Here is a 23,287-nt window from a genome sequence, read left to right as displayed (position 1 = left end):
ATGCAACAATTTTTCTGCTTACATCAACTGTTATTTCTTTAATCATGTGATAGATATTTAGCATTTTCTCAGTTCCTTCATTGTCTGCCACTTGACTCTTATATTGATGTCCCTCAAGTGTGGGCTACCGTAATGCGTACAAGATATGTCAGTCTGAAGGACAATAATATCTGATATCACTATATATCAAAAAGAAACATTTTCTAAGCAATATCCTCACAATGTGGATGTTAGTATACAAGCCAGTTCCACGTTATTCGAAGACTTCCAAGATCCGTGTTTTTCATGTTAATATTGTGCTGGTGGATGCCATAGATTTAGCATGTGTGTTTACTAAAGACAAGCACCTTTTTTTTTTTTCCAAGCAAAACGCTAGGTCTATTATTCTTTTAATGCCTTTTTCGGGCTTTTTCAAATGTTGTGAGAGGCCTTGTTCAGACGAGCCGTTCTGAAAGGTGGTGGAAGTGGCAGTGTGGGAAGTTGGCAGATCCGGCGCCCCTTTTATGCTCTTTTGGATTAATGTTGTCCGTCCTGTCTGGTGATACTACCTGTGGTGGGGACTGTTTAATAGATATAATGGCAGCTAGTATGTAAAGGGTAGGACAGGGATTTTCAGTCTTTTAGATAGAAGTAGAGGCTTGAGCCTTTATCTCAACAAGTGCTTTGCATTTATTTAATGGTAAAATACGTAGTCRCTGATTTGCTTTTTGGTTTGTTCTCTAAAGCTCAGCTTGACCTCATAGTGTTCTGTGGCCTTGAAGCGAATAGACCGAGTTGTATGCTTTTGGAAAGGTCTCTCTTTCATTTATGTTCATTAGCCATTAATGTCAGAGTTGATTCTATTTTCTCATGTTACATTATACTTCTCAAAAAGAGAAACTTAGTTTTCACATTAAACGTTTCTTTCATAGGAGCAAATAAAGCAGTATTAGTTTTGTTTTTCGAATAGTTGCTAGCTCGATGCTGCAAGGAGCCGCATCCTGACTAGGAGGCACGATACCTGTCGCACTGTGCGTTATCTCTAAATGGCTGGAATTGATTTGAGCTGCATAAAATATTACAGGATTATTTCGCGATCAACACGTGTTTACCAAATGATGCTGGTAACAGCTGACATTTTTTTCTCATCTATGACACTTCCTGTTCAAAATACTCCTTTTCTAGCTCTAAACATAGTGGAAAGCGGAAAAAGAGTTTGTGTCTTGTTTTCTCTGGTTTGGGTTCCTGCTTTATTTTCTCTTCTCCCTTATCGCTCCCTTAATTGTTTCCCACTTGGGCAGCTTCAGTGCCCTTGAGTGCCCATGGTTGGCTGCAGTTTTCCTGGGGGTGGTTTGTTGTGTGTGAGCTTGGTGAGGGGTCTGTGTCCACAGAGAGACACCTCTTCCACTGGAAACTTGTGTTTCAGTATTACATAATTCAGTATTCTGGCTATTAAAGGTATATGTGTGTGGGGGGGGTGGGATTAGATCATTTCTGCTTTGCTTTTATGTGTGTGTTCAGGGAACAGTGGGTTTCAGAACTGGGTTCTGCCCTCACTGCTGCGTCTGCTTTTAGTCTTTAGTGACAGAAAGACTTAAAGTTTGCATAGGGTTGTGTGAAAGGATAAGAGAGCTTCACTCCTGCCTTCATTTGATCTTTGCAAAAATTTGGTGAGGATTGTTAGTGGGTCTGCTTTTTATTTTGAGTATAGTCATTTTGTTCCCTCTTTTCCTGCTCRTTTTTGACTCTTGTGACTTGGATGATACCAGCTCCTACATATAAAATATGCATTTTTTTTTTCCTCCAGCCAAACTTCATGTGCATGCTACAAAGTCAGAATATCCCTGTGTAGAGATCCACTTTATCACTAATACCTAATGGTCTAACTCAAATCCCAGACAAAATTTTCTTTTCTGTTTTTGCCCTTGTTCTGATTTCATCTGCAGGACCTGCCTGTCCCAGATAGGGTTTCTTTTGTCTCRTGCAGCACAGGTACCTCCGTCTATCCGGACCAGGATTAATGAAGCTCCCTGGCACGGGGCTCCAGCAGCTGCCGCCGCCGTATTTACGTCCTGTGGTGAGGTTGGTTCCCACAGGGAATCCTGCCCGGTGGCTGTTGTTTGGCGCTGCTTGGGCGCCTCTGCCTGCCTCGGGTCCCAGGCTGTGTGGGCAGGACTCAGGCGGGATGCGAAGTTCCCGTTGCCTTTGTAGGTGGCATCATCAACGCTCCCAACTCATTTGGATAATTTGCAGCATTAATAATGGCCAAGGACTGCGTATGSTCTGGGAGAAAGGAGAGCAAGTGCCCATATGTGCAGGTGTGCACACTTGGCTTACTGTGCACCTTCCGTAGAGCACCTGGAAATGAAATGACTCTTCCCTGGAGAAATGGAGCAGAGGGGAAACTATCTTTCAGTTGCCAAGTGGGACTTTGGTAACTCAGGCCTGTTGTGCTGAACGTTGCTATTGTTTCACAGTAGAAGGAAACACAGCACTCCACCTCCGTGATAAGGTATTTTTAGAGTTGTGCAAGGTGAGTTGTTTAGCATTTTCTGTCATCAAAACATACAGAAATCAAATATTCAAACAGCAGCAAGGATGGTGGTCAACAGAATTGCTTACTTCCCTGTGTAATGATCAGGCATTCCTGGCTTCCTGGACTTCCTGGACTTGATTGTGAGGCCTGACTGGAATTTTTCTTTGAACTGGTAAAACGTGGAAGGTAGTTGTTCCAAAAGAGGCTGTTAATTCTGAATGCACAGTTGTTGTGTGTTTGTTTTGATGTCCTGCTAAGACCTAATGGGGAAAAAAACAACTAAAGCCATTTTTCTTCTAATTTGTTTTTTTCCTAGAAAGTTTGTCATTGGATTATTTATAAAATGCTCCATACTGTCTACTGAATGATGATGCCAAATCATAAGTTGGTTTTGAAAATTAAAACCTTCTTTGGTATTTTATTATTACAGCTAACTGTTAGAACTTATTTAAGACTTTTCTGAACAGCTCAATTCTCCTATAGAATTATCTGAGAACTTCCTTTCCTAGTGCATAATTAAAAATAAGTTTAAAATTAGAAATTTACAAAATAAAAAAAAAAGGTTTAGAACTCTCCTATTTGCTCTGCCCTGTGTCCCCATACTGACTCTGATTGATTTTGATGGCACTTGGTGGTGACAGAAGAGCTGATTACCTGTGCTCTGCCCAGCTTGCTTTTGGATTTAGCCAAGAACCTGCTGCCTTGCATGAGAATCCATAAGCATTGTTGATTACCCCCCATTCCTGCCATTCCCTGCCCCTCAACACACACCTTCAGCAGGTCAGAGAAGGCAGAAGACAAGTKTTGCTGAGAGTGGTCTGTGTGACACGTCTCCTAGTAAATTGAAGAAGTACTTTAGGTCGCATATGAGTTTTACGGGGCTGTAAGTTTTTAACTGGTAATGGTAGTGTCTTAAAGAAAAGAAAAGAGAGAAAAGAGAAATGTTGTATTTACTTTGTGAAGAATGGCCTTGGAAGTGTTTTTCTAAATTATTTTGTTTCCATCGTACAGCTGGGAATATATAATAATATCCAGGGAGTGGAACACTGTGCTTAGCTTTGGGCCCCATATTTCAAGAAGAGTGACTGAAAAAAAATGGAGCAGAGAAAAAACTTTCCACATGGGCGGCAATTTATAAAATTGGGGAATATTAGATATAGAGAAGATGGTGAAGAGATTTTTTTTTTTTTTTTTTGAGATCCTGCATTTTCAATTGAGGTAAAAGGTGAGATTAGAATTCATTCTTTTCTTTTTTAATTAGAAATATTAAATTCCAGAGCAGCTTGTTTTTTTTTTCTTTAAGAATGTTTAAGTATGATGAATGAGAATAAAGTAATAAAGTACTATGTGCTGGTGGCCCTCCTCACAAGCCCTCCCCAAAGGGCAGTGTTGGGCTGGCAGGCACCTGTGCTCTTCTGGGCAAATCCCTCYGTTTAAGCAGGGCAGCTGCAGCGCTTTGTCCAAGACTCTGTCTGGTTGGGTTTTGAAGGACAGGCTCTGCAACCTGCATGGACGACCTGTTCCAGCTGGAATTTCTTGTGTTTTCTGTATGTGCCCATTGGCTCTTGTCCTGTCACAGGGCACCGCTGAGTCTGGCCTCATCTTCTTCCCGCCCTCCCGTCAGGTTTTTCTACACGTTGATTAGATGCCCCTTGTGCCTTCACTTCTCCAGGCTGAGCGTCCCCAGCCTTGGACACCACTAAGAGCTAGACTGTACTGGAACTTAAAAAGAGACTGATTGAGCATAAAATGTATTTAGAGTATACATTATTGCTATATATAATGCAACYTCTAGCTGATAAAGGTCGATAGATATACTATCTATATACTATAGATATAAACTGTGGTTGGCAATAGAATGAATGTTTGTGTGGAAGGAGTGAGGAGGAGAGATTTGGCTCCAAAGGAAATTTTTAGAATACACTTGCATTTTTGGTAACTTTCCATTCAGTGGTCTAACATACTACAAGGGACATAAACCTTACAGCTTTTATGAGCTTAGTTGGAAATAATATCTTCTCTTCCATTTTCCACAGCGTACGGTGTATTTTTAGAGACTGTAGCTTACAACGGTTTACAGGCTATTGCAGTCTGTATATATTGGTAAAGACCCAAATTGGATTTTATCACACTTGTTTCCACCCAGAGAGGATAGTGCACTTAAATAAAGTGTTGAGAATCTGCAAGACACGTTGCCRGTTCACTGGCTTGTGACTTACGTATAGCTTTCTCCAGGATTTTTCTCCCTGTTGTTTAGATTTCCATTTCTCTATGGGAACTGCAGGGTAAATCAAAGCGGGGCGCAGGAGCTAAGCCACCTGCTTTGGGAGGGCCATCCCTGCGCTGGCTGCTGCAGGAAAGGGAGCTGCTCTTAGCTCGTTTAATCCGTGCTCGCTCGTCACCTCTGTGCGCCTGCAAGGGCTGGTGTTSCTGGAGCTACCCGGGGGCTGTGCGGAACCACCGGCTTTTGAACAAACCTTTCCAGAAACGATAGGGCTGAAGAACGAAGCTATATGCAAACTAAGGTTTCACAGGGGATGGGGCAGGTACGTAGCTCAGCTGGAGAGCTCGTTTGCCGTGGCACATGCTGTCTTCTAAAGTTTTGATCACTGCTTAAACTCCAGAAGAGTCAAGCAAACTTCATTATTGCAAAAAAGCTTCTATGGGTGTTTAAACTGTGTTCCTGACAGCAGCCAAATGTGCAAGACTAGTTCATGTGGGCTCATACAGGATACGAGAGTCCCTGATGAGCAGATATTGGAAACCATTTGGAGGTGGCTAGTAGAAAATACGAAAGGCGTGGCAGAATTTCAGCTCCAATTTCTTTGGAGCCCATGTGTCCCATATCCCCTTGAAGGCTGGAGGTCAGAGCCAACATCTGCTGCTGATGAGTGTCAAGGGAAAAAGAATTTGAGGGTAAATACGAGAAATGAGAGTGCAGCTGGAAAGAGAGTGTGGTGTCTGACCATTAAGTCATCCTAAGTAGCTTGGATACCCAGCTAGGAGGATGAGTCCTTGGGCTGTAGTCCCCTGTYCCGAATTAAGTCCTGGCTTCTTTTCCTGTTTCGTTGTAGCACCGGTCACGCTGGCAGCCCTGGGAGCTGGGATGGGGATTAGGGCTCCTCCTGCCCGGGGCGCCAGGAGCTCGCGAGGCTCCGCAGCGGGGACTGTCCATTAGAGGACAGTCTACAATTCCTGTTTTATTGTAAAAACAAAGCCAGATAAAATGTTCCAAATCCAAGAGGACTCCAGAGAACAGGGCTGTCAAATTATTTGACAGCTTCTACCAAAACGACTCGAGAAGCTTCGCTGCTGGTGAGTACGGCCTTCGCTACGCAGACCTCCGCCGCAGCGCAGCATTGCGCTGGAGAAGCAAGGTACTGTGCCTCCCCCTGAGCTTCCTCTTGCTCTTTGATGCCAAAGTTGACACAAATAAATAACCAGAGTTCTTGTTTTTATTATGAAAATACATATAGAAATGATTAAAACACGTTCTAAGATTGAAAAATAGTCTCATATCAGACAGAGAGCCAATATGAAAGGTCTGTGTTACTGCCTTTTTGCCTGACGGAAGATGCAGTACCCTTTGTTCTGTTACATGTGTTGATTTCCAAGAGCTAAAATTGACTCTAGGATGGACTTAAATACTAAGCTTGAAGCTATTTTGGGGCTGTCCTTGGAAGTTGAGTATTGGTTGCTTGTGTTGAGTAGTGACATTCGATAAATCTTTTTAATGATTACAGTTCCACTGTGTTTTCCGATTGTGCATTCCACTGCAGTGAGATGCCGCTTGCAGGTYTCAAGTACATCAGGGCTACCAAAGCAGCACTTGATCCTCCCTTTGGGTGGTCTCTGCTGTTTGCGATAGGGGTGTGCTGTATCTGTGGCAGGCCAGGAGAGGGAGCACAAATGAAGAGCTATGTCTTAAGGGGTGACGTTTGTGCCTGTGAGACTGATCGGCAGTTCTAAGATCAAATACGTGAAGTCAGAATGCCTAATTCTGTCAGAAGAGTAGGAAATAGTGAAAACAGCACTGGCTAGAGGAACGAGGAAGCAAATAAATGCTGTCCCTATGGAAGGATTGAAAAGACTAGTGAAAACAGTGTGCTTGGCCCAAGGCCTTTTAAAACAAAACCCAATGAATAATCTTAAAATAACTGAACCTTAATAAACCAGGGTGCTTGGTTTGTGAGATGAGCAGTGCTCCTTGTGGATCAGGGATCATTTTTGTGTATCTTTGTACAGAAAAGGTGTGTTGGACACTCGAGAACTTTGTACTTGCTGCAGTTTATTCAAATGCAGTTCAGTGAATATGGCTGCAGGGTCCTGTTGTAGGTCCTGTAGCAATTTCATTAAAACTTTGATTTTTTTTTTCTTTTAATGAAAATGTTGACTTGTAGGGTTGTTACTTTGTAAATATATATATATATATATATATTTACAAAGTAACAACCCTACAAGTCAACATTTTTATATATATTTTTTATTTATAACATTTTTTATATAATATATATGTATTATATATATATTTGTGCCTTTACAGAATACGTGACTGTGCGAAGAGCACAGATAGTGCACAGGTTACTGAAACAAATACATAATCACTATGCAGGGGGAATGAGGTGTTGATTTAACTTTGAAAATAGACCTCTTCTACGTAGGCAGATGATATTTTGGTTGTAAAGGCCTGTTGCTACACATACTGCTTCCCACTCAAATTAATAGAAGTTTCAGGAGTCTAATCTTCTCCTCATTGTTTTCTAAGATTTTAATTTTGGCTTCATTAGCTTTTTCCACGAGTGTGACATATCAGAATGATATTTTGAAAAGAATAATTAAAAAAAAACAAAGCCACATTCTTGCCAGTTTCTGGCATTCCTTATTGGGTTGTGCTTTGTTTTCATGCTTATTGTKGGGTAGAACTCCAAATTTTATGTCTGCAGCTATTTGCTTTATTACCTTAGATGTGCTGTTTCCAATGTTATGCTCATAGGCTTAACAAGCTACTGCAGGAGACTAAAGCAGAGCTGTCATTTTGAAGCTCCTCAGCTGAAGGCTCTTTGAAATCAGTTTAGAAAGCTCCAAGACTATTTTTGTTCCCTCTTTAATTTTTAGAGAAAACGTGTTGACATGTTCTGCTATTCGTGGTCCCTGTTAGTAGAAGGGATGCTACAGCAAGGTTGCCTTTTGCAATTGCACCAGCARTTAAACTCCATATGGACATAATTTCCACCTAGGATCTATACTAGTCCGAAGCCAGTTGGGGAAAGACTTGAGCATGTTCCTTTCCCTAAGATGTATTTTTCTCAAGCCACGTAATACTGACTTCGTAGAAGGCACGCTTTTATCCTCAAGTGCAGAAAGATGATCCTCTGGAACTGCAATCTGTGCTGACATGGCATTATATAACAGAAAAATGCCACTAAATTAGGAGCGATGGAGTAATTCTCATCTTTTCATACAGCTTTCTTATTTTGGTCCAGGAATTTTTCAGGACTGCAGAGCTTTTACATGTGTTGCRCGCTGTAGTCCCTGATCTCCAGCAATTGCTCCAGGATTGCTCTAAAGCAATCCTCCTTTATTCCCTTCTGCCTGTGTTGCTTGTGAGACGAAGGAGGACGAGGCTGAAGCACAAACGTGAAACAACAGTTCTGCCTCCGCTCCCCTTGCAGGGGACTGAGGCTTTGGGAGATTTGAGGTCAGCCAGCAGGAGATGCAGCAGCAGCTCAAGAAAATCCGATGGGCTGCCGTCCCACGGCATGCCCGTACCCCGGCACCCCAGTCAATACACAGTGTGAGCCCTGCACATCAGGACTCAGGATTTGGTGCTTGGTCACCAAATTTGATTGCCAGGACATATTTGATCACCGTTACTGCAGCAGTGCTGCAGTAGTGATGGCAAATGGTGGTGGCACAGGTGGATTTCATGTCCTTTAGCAATTAAATGCAGCGCAATAACAACTTGATTATCACTCTGCTGGTTATGCTCATGCTCTGCATCACTCTTTGTCTCGGAAGATCCAGAAGTTTGCTTTCAAGTTTGTGCACCATGGTGGTGTCCTAGAAATAGTAACTTCTCCAGAGCTGCAGCTAGGTAAGGAAACACTTTGTTCTATGAGAATTTTTAGCTATCGAGATAGTTTAGAACAGAAAGGATAATTGATGGCCTGCAGGCTTTAGAATGAACTTGGTTTCCTAGGGAATCTCAGTACAATTGCAACTGGAAGTGCTTCTTGAGGGATCTTGGAGAAGAATTCCAGAGTTAAGAGTGGACTGATGCATAACAGAGGGATCAGTTCAGCACTGTACGCCCTCTTGTTTTCTCTAGCCCGCTCTGAGAGCCAAGCGTTGGCAGTCAGACTGTTCTCAAGGTATCTAAGTGGACATTCTCTGAAGAGCTGGTTTTGTGGGTCAGGCAGCCCTTCCTGCAGCTCTGGGTGTTTGAGCAAGTTCTGTGAACTTGGTATTTTTTAAATACATTGTTCTGAAAGCGTCATGCCAACTGAATACAGTATAAACTGGAGATATATTACTAACATTACCCAAAAAAGGATAAAGGTGTGTGTGCTGTAATGCCGGGGCAGTGTGTTCCTACTCTTTACTCTTAACTAGTCTGCCGCCAGCTTTTCATGTGCTTGTTTCTGCGGCTCCTGCTGATTCCCTCCCTGGTTTAAACGTGGCACGTGACCAGCTTCAGGGTTTTCCAAAGAGCAGCATGTTGGTAGGTTCAGCTCCTCTCGTGTGGCTGTTCTTTGTACYGAGCTATTTATTTGATCACAGTGCGACCTACCGGTAGCAACTGAACACCCCATTGGGAGTAGTAGCTGGACACTGACTTCCAGCTGCAGCTAAGGAAGGCGCTGATATCCATAGGGCCCCACTTTGCTGGAAGTTGTTGGGCCCTCCTGTTTAGTGCCAGAGCTGTTTGTGCTCTTTCCCTTTGTCCTCTCTAGGTCGAAGTGATCTGGGTCATTTTACACCATTTGGAAGGTAGGTCTTTTTACTTAATTACTAGACCGAAGCAGCAGACTGGAGAGGTCTTGCAGACAGCCATGATTTAGGAACATTTAAGATGATGTAGGTTGCTTGTGGATCTACTACGCGGAGAGAGAATTGATGGAACCTGTTAGGAAGGAATGAGCTTGAGTTTTGCTGTCAGCTAGCAGTGCTTGAAGTTGGAAAAATGAGTATTAGCAGTCCTGCTGTAGAGCTATAGGSCATCGCTGTTCTAATAAAAGGAGTTTGCTTGAGAGTTGAAGAATTTGCTTTAGTTGTGTTGGCATCTTGGCATAAAAGCAGCCAAGCTTATGTTCTGATGATGGAAATTCTCAATGGCTCAGAGCTGGAACACTGTGCCTTAAACATCTTTTATTTTACTTTTCAATCTTGGAAAAGTAATGTTACTTTTGCAGAATTAATGTTGCTTAATTAAAAATGCAGAATTAATGTTACTTAATTAAAAATGATTCAGAGCCTACTTGGAAAAAAATAGCTTTACATTCTGAAAAAGGCTGGAAGTCCACTGAAGATCTTGATGAAAGAAGAATGAGGAAAGAACAYTGAGACAACAGAAAGGGTATTAATCTAATGCATGCAGAAAATCYTCTGGTTTATAAGGATTAGTATTCAAAGCACAACTGGAAGTGGTTTTTTTGATGCTGCATATGTATAGCAGCAGTTGGAGGCAGGTAGAAATTGGAGCTTAAGACTGAAGAAGAAAGCTGAGGAAGAAACAGCAAAACAACTGGAAATGATAAGAGAGAGGAAAATGACCCGTGGGAAGAAAAATGCAATTACTTTTCCTTCGAAAGCGTAGCCCTCTCCTTGTCCTGCCTACACATACTTCCTGGTGGCAGTCTTTTAAAAATAACTGCTCTAAATCCTACAGAACGCACTGGGTTGTGCTAAATCGCTTCAGCTTTTCCTCGCCCTTCCTGGGGTGAGGATGAGATGCTGCCTCGGACACGCTCCCCAGCAGCAGTACCTGGCAGAGGGCTGCTGGGATGCACTTGTTTGTAGGGCTTTTTACTACCACTTTAAAAAGAAATGTTGGCAACCCCTGAAAGAAGAGTAATTACGCCTTTGCAGTGGAGAGCTTATTGCAGCTGTGGATGACATTACCTTTTGTTTTAGGAGCAAAACCTAGAAATTAGCGTGAAACTGTTAAGCGAGAAGCAGGGGCTGCGCTGTGGCAATGGCTCTTAAATTACTACCTCAAGGATGATACTGCCAGTGATTCAGGATACAGTGATGACAGGGGACGGTTATTCCAGATGGATGCAAAAGATTAAACAGCATGAAGCAGAAATGAGAAAAATAAATCTGGATAAGGGGGATGGATGAGTGTATAAAGCGAATGAGATAAGAACTCCCATTTTTGTGGCCAAGCTCCCTTGACTTTTGATTTACCGGTTCTGCTGAATCCAGGAATTGGTGTTGCAGAGTATCCTCTCATCAGGGACCACAGGGAGCCTGAAGAGAAGGGGGTTAAGGCTTAAGATCAACAGGTTTGAAGTCCAGACCTGGTAGTTCTGCCCACAGAATGTGTCTTTTAAGTTGCTGACTTTAATTAACCTTCTTGGTGCTAAATGTGTTTGCTGACATTTGTGTATAGCCTGTAGTTCCATTCTTATTTGGCATCCCACAGCGTGGAGGTTTAATGTTAATACTTGCAGAATCACAGAATAGTTAGGTTTGGAGGGGACCTCTGGAGACGGTCTAGTCCAGCCCTCCTGCTTGGAGAAAGGTCAGCAAGAGCACATTGCARGGAAGCTGCAAATGAAGCCTGAGAACGGAACTTGGTGTGTCCAGTCAGATTTTTTGAATGACTTTAAGGATAGAGATTCCAAAGCTTCTTTTGGCAGCCGGTTCCAGTGTTTCACCACCTCAGTAAAATAGTTTGCTCTTCAAGAAAACTTGTTGAAGTGATACTAAGTCTAATAACCCTGTTGAAAATCATTAGCAGAGTGTCAGTTTGGCAGACAGACTTTCCTGTGTGTTGATTTGTGCCCGTTRCCTCTTGTCCTCTCACTGAATACTTCAGAGAAGAGTCTGGCTCTTGATTTCCCCATCCCCTCTCCAAACCAGGTATTTATGGACATTGTTAAGATTGCCCTGAGCCTTCTCTTCTCCAGCGTGATCAGGCCCATCCTATGAGAGATACTCCAGCCCCTTCATCATCCTTGTGGCCCTCTGTTGGATCCGCTTCACATTTGTCCCTGTCTCTGCTCTTGGGGAGCCCAACACTGTTCACAGCATTCCGGATGTGGCCTCTCTGGGAAGGGGAGGATCACCCCCATCAACTGGCTCACAACAGCCTTCCTAGTTTAGCTTGGAGGTGGCCATTTCTGTAAACTGCAGTGTTTCATAAGGCACTCCAGTGGTTCCTCAGAGCTGTCCTGCCACAAAACGGGGTTGTGCTCCATGAATCTGTCGTGTTTTCCTTGGCAAGACGGCAGGAGGACAACTGGGTAGTGGAGAGGAAGCAGCAGCTTGTCGTACCAGCTCCACCATCCAGGGCCACTCCAGTGCCTGCCTGTGCCCTTCAGAGGAGGATCCCCGAGTCTGTGAAATTGAGGGATGCAGAGGATTTGGGGGAGGTGAAGCATTGATACTATAAATCAACACAGGTAACAGGATCATGGAGGCCATTAGGTTACTGTTTGCCATTTAAAAATCTAATGGCCTGTGAAATTATTCTGAGTAGTGCTGGCAGGCTCGGGAGTAAAATATTTACCACAGTGTGTTTGGAAAAACATTGAGAGTGTTTATTGAAAATAATGAATGCCTGTGATTTATCACAGTATCAAGGTTTGCATCTTAGGACACATCCTGAGAGTGTCGCTCTTGGCCCTGCCAGCCCATTAACTTGCAGCCTATTTGGGGTAGGCTGCTGTGTGTACATATATATGTGGGTGTGTATGTATATATATATGTGTTAGATTTTTTATTGATCAGTCAAGATACCTTTCCTCATAACCCCCATCTTTACTGGGATTTAATCTACTTTGTGCTGTTGTTTTGATTTCTTTTATTACTCARAGAATTCTGTCCCTTTTCTTCCTCCTGTCACATCTACCTCTTCCCCCAACGTCCCCCAGCCAAACAGTTGAGGGACTTGCGGGACTTATCACTCAAGTTTGCTCAGAACTGGGAATTAGCTAGGAAATATGTCCAGAATATGCGGTTTTATTAAATCTGGAAGAAAAAGCTACTACTTTTTCACACCCTTCCTGTTTTAATGAAGGACCTGCATATTTGATAGCTGGTACGTGCTCACTTTATGGGTCTTGATGATTTAAGTGAGGAAGAGGAATATTGCTTTTAATAAATTTGCAAAGATTAGTTTTTAAGAAAGAGGTGAAAATATTTTGCTCAATTTAAGTTGTCAGTATAAATTCYGTGAAAACTGCTAAACTTGTGGAATGTCGGCTCACTACATTTTGAGTGATACCAGCTTTCGAAGTAGGGTTTTTTGAAATCCAACAGACTTCTATGGAAATTTAAGAGAAGGAGTTTACTGCACTATTTTGACAGCATGCATTTTGGATTAAAAAAAAAAAAAAGATTTTACTTGTCTTTCACTCACTTGTCTTTATGTGTTTCTTAATCTTATCTTGGCATTTTGAGAAATAATTATGGTTTTCAGGAGAAAGCCTACATTATTTTCAGATCCATCATATAAAGTGACTTAAGTGACTTTGTCATTTTGATGAGTTAATCAATTGTAAGATTTGTTCTCTGGTTACAATATATAAAATCAGTAAATGAGATATGAATGTTTTGTTGTAGTTGAGGTTCTTGTAAGATATATCAGCATCTTAAAGCACTAGGGTTTGCTTTACAGTTAAAATTGCGGTGCCACAGTAGGATACAACGGGCCTAATAGAAAATTTGAAGTGGGACAAAGTCTAAATAACCTTGTTGAGAGTCATTAGCAGAGTGTAAACTTGGCTACTTTAACTAGGTCTTGGTAGAAATGAACACATGTGGTAACAATGTACCGTTTGTTGCAAAGCAAGATTTGTCTAATAGCATTAGCAATGTTTGTACCTAATGCAAGAAACCCAAATGGCTACAAAAAAATGGAAGATCTCGGACTGATTTGTAATGAAATATTAGTCTCTCTGTCCAAAGATGGAAAGCATTTATTTGAAGGTCTTAAAATGAACAAAAATGAAATCTCTAGTGTTTCTTTTCATAAGTTAATTTTGTAACATCGTGCCATCACATCTTCAATTTTAGAATCTTGAAGTCTAGCATTGATTTTTAGGGATCTTGTGCTTGAGTAAGAAAAAGTAACCTTGGTAGGGAAGCATGAAAATAAGTATAGGAAGAGGAATGCCCATTTTTTTTGTTGTAATTTAAAAAGAAATCTACAGTACTATTGSTTAAAACTAAATTATTCTGAAAGAGTACTGAGCAGTGTCTCTATGCTTTATATCAGAACCGGCAAATCAGAATGCAGAGCAAAATATTGTGGGAGAAAACTCTGAATTTACTTGCACGGCCTTTGCTTTTTTTTTGTGGCACTGCTGCTTTTCTGTGGGAAAGCAGAATGGGATAATGCTTTTTTTACAGATGGGATAGTGCTGTGACAAAGAGAAGAGTAYTGCATTTGCCCATGCCATTCAGTGTTCATCTCTATTTCTGATTTCCTCCATCCTGTCCATATTCTGCAGTGAATGATGAATTAGTTGCTTCCTCACAGTTGCTCCATGGCACTCCTATCACGCTATCTGCATACTCAGAAATATCATGAATTTATTTTATACTGCTGCTGTAAGAATAGACAACATTTTTGTCTTCTATTTATAGAAGGGGAACTTAGTTACAAAATATTTAAGATTAAAACAGTTGAAAATCTAGGTCTTGATGTGAAATCAGGCTCTGTAGACCTGTTTTTTCATTTTTGTAGCCCTTTCTAATAATGCAGATAAACATTTTTTTTTCTCCTCAACTCTGTTCTGAAATTTATTTTGAAAAGCATTATATCCTGCTGTCCTTGAGAAGTGCCCAAATCCTGTCAGCCAGATGTGACTCTGTGCCGTATTTCCTTCGTATGGTCAACATGCTGTTAGCCTTTGCAGTAGTGGTGACTGCTTAGCGCTTCTGGGGAAAAAAAATCTCACCTTGGGACCTGCAAAGGGCAAACACATTAGTTGTTCGTGGGCATTTTGGCTTCAGAGATCCTACACAGCAGTCCTGCTCATTCTGTGGAAGCGGGTCCTTTATTTTGGAGCCTCTCTAGCACGTGCAACCGTGGAGTTCTCTGGAGAAGGATGTAAAACCAGCTGCGTGCGTGGAAAGGCACATCAGAGTGTGCCGGCGCTGTGGGTCCACATCTGGGTACAGCGGTGATGGTGGCATTTCCCAGCTTGGTGTCCACGTTGTTCCTGTGCCTACGTTCCTCGTTCTGGTTGGTTTGGTTACGTGTATTATCTGTTAAATGGAGTGACAGCCACCTTCCCCTGTATCGTACACCGCAGCACGTATACCACATAGATGCATGCATTCCGGTGAGTGGATTCAGGATATGACGGATGAAAACTCGAATGAAAGTAAGTGGTCAKGGCTGCTGCTGGCTGTTACCTCCTGTACTGGTGACTGAGGAAGCACCTGCAGAATTCCCTGTGAACTTAGCAGCTCTTCACAGYTGCATTTTTGTTGCCCTCAAGGATCCTGAGTGTATTTTGTTTGTTTGTTTCCTAGCTTCCACACAGTAAATTTCATTGGGTCTCCAGACTTTTCTGTCCTTAACAAGTTTCTGTTTCCCTGACACTTCCACCCTACTTTTCTTCATTCCCTCCATGTATGYTGGCTGCTTCTACCATCTCAGTGTTCAGCTCTTGCACCGTTCACCACCGCTGCCCCTGGTGAGGCCGAGCCCACCCTGTTGCTCTTAGCTCATAGGGGACATCTTCTTCAACAGATGCTTGGGCAACAGGAGGAGATATGGGAGTTCCCTCTGCACATGGTCGAGAGAGAACGCGGCTGCTGCAGTCTTTGAAAGGACACCTGTGAGAGCCTTTCCTGTCAGCTTAAAAGGGAAAAGAAAAAGCTTCTAACTTGATCCTATTTTCACCAGGACAGCAGCTGTGCTCATTCAGATTGGACCGGGTTAATAAAAATTTTTTTTTTTTCTTAGAATTCAGAGTTTCAGAACTAACCTGTGTGGAGATGAAATGCAAAAGTTCTTACKGAGGGGAAGGAGGAGGAGGATAGGAATATGGAAGAACACAGAAATATTTCTTGTGTCCAGAATGATCAGATTTGGAAGAAGGAGTATGATGAGAATGAATAGAAGCATTCGTCTGGGTTTATTCCAGCATGTGTATGACAAGCAACCTGCAGTAAAATATAGTCTCTGTTAAAAACTCTGTTGAAGTGCAGAGAAAAGCTGCRCTGCCCCTCTCTGCTTGTGTTTTGTACCTTTCGTAGCAGCAAATATTTGAATATAGCCTGGGGTGGCAGCTACCGGCCCAACAGTAGTGATGTGACTGATGAACGAAATAAGATCATTGCCTTGCTCCCCCAGCCTACTCTTGTCTTCTGTTTCCATGGATATCTCGGATTCAAGAAGAGGGAAAATGCAGAATTAGCATTTCCCAATGCAAGAATAACTGTGCCAGAAAATTCCCGTTCAGCTCTACAGCCGATTCCTTCTTTGGAGGGAGTCTGTCTTTATAGCCTTAGTATCATATTATTAGCTGTAGGACTGCAGTGATGTATCATCCGTGATCTTTTGCAATGTAAAATAGTATGGTTTAATAACACACTGTTCTGAATTGCATGAAAACGTAAATGAAACACAAAAGGTATTGATAACATTCTGTATAAAACAAAACTTCAGTGAAGGCATTTGACCGAGAACGGTTGGCAGCTGTACTTAAATGTGGCAGCGCTTTGTCTCACAGGATTGGAAACACATTCCTATTAAAAGAAAAACAGTGCAGATGTTTTCTAGATATATAAAAATATTGTTGAGATTGTGAGCTCAGTTTATTTACAGAAGCAGGTTGTCTCTGTTATTACATAAGCATCCACAGATCTTAAAGGATGTTCTTTGACCTTTTTGGGGTTATTTATCCTGTTTCTCACAGGCAATGGAGCTTGTGCSCTTTAATCTGTTTGCTGAGAAACTGCCAAATTGCCTTTTCTCTTCTGTGCCAATATATCCTRTTTTTTTCTGTAATCCACATCCTGACCAATGTATTAAAGGTTTTGTTCTTTTTTTTTTTAAAAAAAGTGAACCATCTGTATGGTTCACTACTGATTTATGAATCACATTTTATGGTATCTTCATTAAATATTCATTAAGAGCTTATAAATACTCAACTGCTATATATTAGAATATACATACATACCTGAGTGTTTGAATGTATTTCAGTATTTACCTGAGTATTTAAGTGTATYGCAGTATGTTGCAAAGGGTGATGCGTGGTGCCTTTTCCATGTGTGAGGTCTCTTGGTTTGTTAATCTGAGGCTTTGAGATCCAGCTGCAGAAAGTGTTGACTAAAGGATGGAGATTAAATCTGATTTATTCCATTTTCTTGCAGATGTAAATAGTGCTGAGAACAGTAAGTTGTTTGTGGTACAGAAAAATGTCTCAGAACTCTGAAATAAGTAACTTTGTCACGGATTGAGACCTGATTCCGCACCATAGAAATAAATGACTCTGCACCATTACTAAGGCTTTGGTAAATGAAGTCAGTGTCAAAACTTAAATGACGGAGCAGTTTATCCACCTTGTACTTCCAGATCTCAAGTCCTGATGAAAAACTACAGGCTAACAATTCAAAAAGTATCAAACTTCACTGCAAAGTTACATCAGTAATAATCTCAAAACTGTTTTGCTACTGCAAGCTGTACTCTGTGCATCCCCATATCAGTGTAAAGGGAAATATTATCTTCAGTTGGTGGTGGGAGGTTATTTGCATAGTTGATTTTGAAGACAGTGCTGCTAGAATATATTTGTCTAGGTCAGGAACCAGAGATAGCGAGACATGAATAGGTGAAAGGTGTCCCTTAGCTTAGAGTGATGATACATTAATTTATACAGATTGTATAAATGGGGTGTGTGTGTGTGTGCGTGTGATGTATATACATATATATGGCTTATTTATTCAAGTATTTATAGAGTTTTTAATATTGGTACAGTTTATTCCAAGCTTTTACTAGAAGCCTCAAGTGGGATCACAATCCCTTTTGCATCATGCTGTACAAATAAACTCATACACATAATGCGAAGAGGCAAAAATAACTCAGGAGATTGGAATATTGATATTAAAAAGGTGGAATAATGTTCCTTACTTCCTGCTGTCTTTGCTCTCTTGACACTTGCTCCTTTTCTTTCACCTGTTTCTTGACCTCTGATTTTGTGTAGGTTTTATGAGAATGGAGCCCAACCAAGTGCGTGAAAACCTGGTAATTCTTCTGCCCCTCACACTGCCATTGGAGAGGTGGGTGCAGGGTGCAGGCCAGGTGGTTTAGGGGAAGGAAATGTATGTAAGCAATGAGAGCTGTGGGGACCTGTGAGGGGCTGTGATCATTTACTGCTGGGACAGACAAGTTTTCAAATATGTAAAAGATGGAAAGACTGATCCAAGGAGAGAGGCAGTAATCTGCTTTATCTTCACAGTGGATAGAACAGAAGCTTAAATTCCAGCTAGAAAAATGTGGATTAGTTATTTAAAAAAGAAAAAAAAAAAAAAAAAAGCTTTCACATGGCAAGAATAGAAAGCACTGGAATGGCTTGCCTTGGAGAATCTGAGGAACAGATTGGAAAAGTCTCTGGATTGACATAGGAAGCTCCTGGGGCAAGGTTTAGACTACTTGACCTTTTCCTGTCCCCTTTTGTGTTTTCTTTGTTTTCTTTTTCTTTTTTTTTTCCCTAACTCTGTTATTTATGAATTATGTTCCTTACCATAGCACTTGTAAGTCCAAATGTACTATAGATATATGCTGCCCTTAAGTTATCAAGTCTTTATTTGGGATGGGACTTTGCAGGCTAATAAGCCTCACTGTGCCATGTCACTTTTATTATTACTATTATTATTATTTTACTTTTTGGTATTTACACTGCTCAAATTGGCATCATTTTCATACCGTTTCTCCTTGCATATGCCAGAGGAGTAGCTGTTTGCCTCGTGGAAAGGTTTCCTACAAAGCAATCAAGGAACAATTCGGCTTCGAGGCCATTGCTGCTGCTTTGCTTAATCTCTTTGCAGATACAGCCACGCACAGATACAGGTGGCATTAAGAAGGAGAGGAATGTCTGAAAATGCCAATTTAGGACCGAAGATGCATTTGCATAGAGTCTGGGAATAAACTCGCTGCCTGTGAGTCAGCAGTGTCAAATAAATACACAGTGAAAGAGAAAAGAGATAAAAGAAAAGGGAGTGACAAAATGAGTGCAAATCATGCAATTGGTGTTTGTCGTTTTATCAAAATAATTCTTTTTAACCTTAATGACATTTGCCACCACAGTTAGCATTTCTAACTATTAAAATAATAAGCATTCACTGAGTTTTTAGTTCTGATAGTGTTACTTTCCAATCACTGTATTAATAGCTAGATAAATGTAATCATATTTAGTCAAGTGTGGCAAGTACTTGAAAAGTTAAAAAGGAATTTTCAGATATGCATATGAAGGAGAAATCTTGACCGAAAAGTCTTTTGGGGAGCTAACCAGTGGTCTGAAATAAGACAATGTCTGTGAAAGATGCCTTTGGTTCAACATGCAGATCCCCTGAGCTCTCCTTATGGAAAGACTGGGTCACTTAACGTAGTGGGGATATTTGTTGTTTATGGACCTGTGTTGAATCTATTTGATTTATTGCTGCTGATCTACTTATCTTGGGAGAAATTGGTTCTTATACCCTAGCAGTTTTAAGGCATTGCAGGACCATGACATTATCTAGCTTACCCTCTCGCTGATGTGAGCTCTAGACTTTATCCAGCTCCTGCTGCATTAAACTTGTAGTTGATATAAAGTGCATCTTCTAGAAGAAAAATGATCAGTCTTCATTTGCAGACATGGGAAGACAAAGAAGCGCTCTAACTTCATCAGTAGCTAATGACCCTCATGGCTGAAAAATAGAATTATGCTCCATTTCCAATATGAATTTGTCTGGCTTCAGTTTCCAGACATTGCCTCTGGTTTCTACTCTAGAGCTCCCATACTTTATTCTTAGGGAGATGTTTATGCTCTCTAATGAAGTCACCTTTCAATTCGCTTCCTATAAACTAATCAGACAGTTGTTTAATTCTTGCTCTAAGGCATTTTTGCTAGCCTCCTATTATTGCTGTATCCATACGAACTCATAAGGTTTRTAGGAGAAATGCACATAGCATGTGAACATCAGTCTCCCCCGTGCTGTATAACACATGAAATCAATATTAAAATCACTGTTTTTCTGTTGATTTATCCAAGGTTTGGTCTCTGCCTCTGCAATTCTGTATTATCATCCTAGGAAATCAGGTTCAACTAAATGATCATTAGAAATTTTACTGACATGTTGCTTTTAAGACCATACACTGAGGTCTRCAGAACAGGTTAGCATTTTTTTTGACTCCAGGTGTGAACTTTATACTTGCTGCAAGAAATAAATTTTGTCCAAATAAACMCAATTCATGAAAAGATTCCTCTGAACACTAACCCTCGTCGTACAAATTTTCCAGATCTTTCTTTTTCCTAATTTTTATTGACAGATCAGTGATGAAAATACCAAATAAGATTGGAATTCCTTCTGAATGGACCTTTGTAAGGGCAAGTTTTTTTATGAGTTTAAATACTTTAATGGACCGCATGGTGCTTTTTAATAGCCTGTRATTGTGAGACTGAAATATCGTGCAGTCCCCCTGGTCCCATAGTACCATTTTCAAATGAACATAAAAGCGGTTGTTGGAGAAAGCCTGTTTTTGGTAGTACATCCTTGTTTTTCCTGAGTTTGTGGAATATAATATCAGGGAATCTGATAGGCTGAATACCCAAGGGGATGCTTAGTTTTACTGTGTTTACAGAAGAGAAAAAATAAAGGTAAAATGTTTGTTAATTGCCATTTGGTTGGTGGTCTCCTGTGTTTTTTCATRTTAGCTGGTCACAGACAATGAGCTAGATTTGGGATGCAGTAGTATTCAAATGAAAAGAGCACTTATCTCCTATTTTCATAAACTTTCATGATGATGCTTTAGCTGCTGATCGTTAGCATCTGATCGTGCTGATCTTAGTATACCTTAATTTTGGCTTAGCTGTTTCTAAGATTTCTATTTCTACAGATTTATTRCATAGTTTGGTGGACTGGAAGCTACGTTATCACTATATCCCTTGGTCATAATGCAAGAGGAACTTGGTAATATTCGAATTGGACCTTATAAGACAGTTGAGAGCGCTTCACTGCRCTGTCGTGTGTTTTAGAACTGCTGTTTAAGAAAACTGTTTGAATTTGCCTGCTTTTAAAAATTGGTCTGTGATCATTCCACTGCCCAAATTACCCCCGCCTGTGGGGGAAAACCCACACTCCTCTCTTGGGAATTTGTTCAGCTTTAGTTTCCAGTGATTAGTTCTTGATGGATCTTTGGCTGCTCCACYGAAAAATTTGAAGTTTTGGTTCCCATAGGCATGTACCTACACATATGAATTGAGCTGTCCAGTGACTCTTGAATATAAAAATAGTGTTCTAGCATGGTAGTAGGTGTTGTTCTAAATCTTTTAGTAATTTTAAAAATCCTCATAGTCATTGTTGGCTTTTTGACATTTGGAATCGTGGATGTTGGTGGAGACATGCAGTCTCTCACAGCGGTGCCAAATACGAAGATATTGGGATCTCACTGTTTATTATTTTTTCACCCTCCTTCTGTCCAGACATCTAGTAAGTTGTGCTGGTGTTTATGGCTTCATGCTTCATTCACTCTAATTCCACCATAATTTCAACATTTATATGCAATTTCCCTGTGGTTTTTCCTAACTGGGTAGCTTTTTGTTATGTTTGGTTTTTGTGTTTATTCTCTTCAGATAGGTGATCCAGACCTGTCCATCAGTGGTTTATTCTCTTGCTGTTTGCCATATCCCCCAAACATTTGTCAGCTATAAATTATCAGTAGCTGATAGTAGCAAGGGTTTCTCTTCTGGAATGTTAATCAATTGTTAAATAACAAGAGATGAAGAACTGGCACCTGTGGGTCCCAGTTAGTTAGAATTTTCATCTTTGGAACTGAYGATGTTTTAAAAATAAATTTTATTATTTTTAAATGATTGATTTTCAGTTTTAGAAAATGTAAAGTAAAAGTAAATRATTTGACCACTCATCAGTTTTAGATGAGTGGTCAAATCATTTACTTTTGAAAATTACAGGTATATTGCAACAATACYTTTTGTACTTTTTAATATTATATTCACCTTTTTCTTCTCTATCTGTATATTTCCTGTATAGGTACAATATTTAAATGGTGACAATCATGTAATCTGTTTTACAATCATATAATCTGTTTTACTGATTCTTTTTTTTTACAGAATTTAGGAATTTAACATCTGAAACTTTTATGTCTCAAAAATAGTGAAATCCTTATTTGGATTAATGGTGAAATCCTCATTCCACTGATGCTCGGAGCAAAACTTCAATTGACTTCTCTGAGATCCAGGTTTCCCTCTATTTGTCTGGAAGCTCTAAATAGTGTATATATCCACTACTGTTTCTATATTTAATCATTTAACTTAAGGTAATTGTTTGTCCTAATATAATTCCAGGAAATAATAAGTCTCTCCCTTTTATGCTGATCCTCTGACAAATACGGCCTGGATAAATATTTTCCTGGTTTAGCTTTTGTGTGTGAGCTCAGAAATCGCGAGCCGTGGGGAGCGACGCCTGCCTTGGCCTCCCGGCCTGGAGGCTCCGCGGCCTTTCCTGCCTCCCACGGCTGCGGAGTCAACGTGCACGTGCGGAGCGGAGCAGCCTTGTAGTTACAGCTACTACAAGTAGTTACAGTTGCACAGTAGTTACACAGTGTAGTTATACGCAAGTTACACGCTGCAGTTACACAGTGGAGGCCTCGGGGTAGCCTGTGACGTACGTTGTAGCCTCCCGGGGTCTTGGAGCCCCCGGAAAGCCGGCACTGGCCAGGGCAGGGCCCTCCCTGCCCGTCCTTGCAGAGGGCTGCCCGGCGGCGCTGCCGGAGCCGCCGGCACCAGGAGAAGGGAGCAGGTGAGCGGGGCTCCCGTGAGCTGTCCTCGGTGCCCATCCCCGGGACAGGGTCACTGGGTACGTTCGGTCCTTAGGAGGTGTAGGACTGGGTTCCTCTGTCTGCCCTGGAGTTCAGCTCTTCTTTATCACAAGGGGATGTGAACCCACATTTCCTGGTAATAGGGGGACTGTTCTGTTGCTTATGCACAAATGGAGGCAGGAACRGAGTCTGCCTCCTATTCCTTCTTCTGCAGCTGGAAAATGGCAAGCAACATGCAAGTCCTGCAGCCGAAGTGGGAGCAAACAAACTTCCTGCCTGCGGAGCATGGTGATAGCTTATCCAGTGGCCGTGCGATATCACTTATTTAACATCCAGGTTTGGTGTCCATCTTTGGCTTATTAAATCGTGTAATGTTTTTTGTATGTTTTTTTGTTGATTGATAGTTCTGTTTTATTATAATGCTTGTTTTTCAAAATTCTTCACAGAAATGTTTTCCCCTTTTATGGCATAATGTGTAGGTGAGCTACCTGTTTTTGCCCATATGTGAGTAGGGATATGTATCCCATATCCATGTGGATAATGATCACTGT

Source organism: Nothoprocta perdicaria, unplaced genomic scaffold (genome assembly GCF_003342845.1).
Source record: "Nothoprocta perdicaria isolate Ctin4 unplaced genomic scaffold, notPer1 scaffold_109, whole genome shotgun sequence".
NCBI classification, from domain to species: Eukaryota; Metazoa; Chordata; class Aves; order Tinamiformes; family Tinamidae; genus Nothoprocta; species Nothoprocta perdicaria.
Note: the sequence above shows the minus strand (reverse complement) of the source record.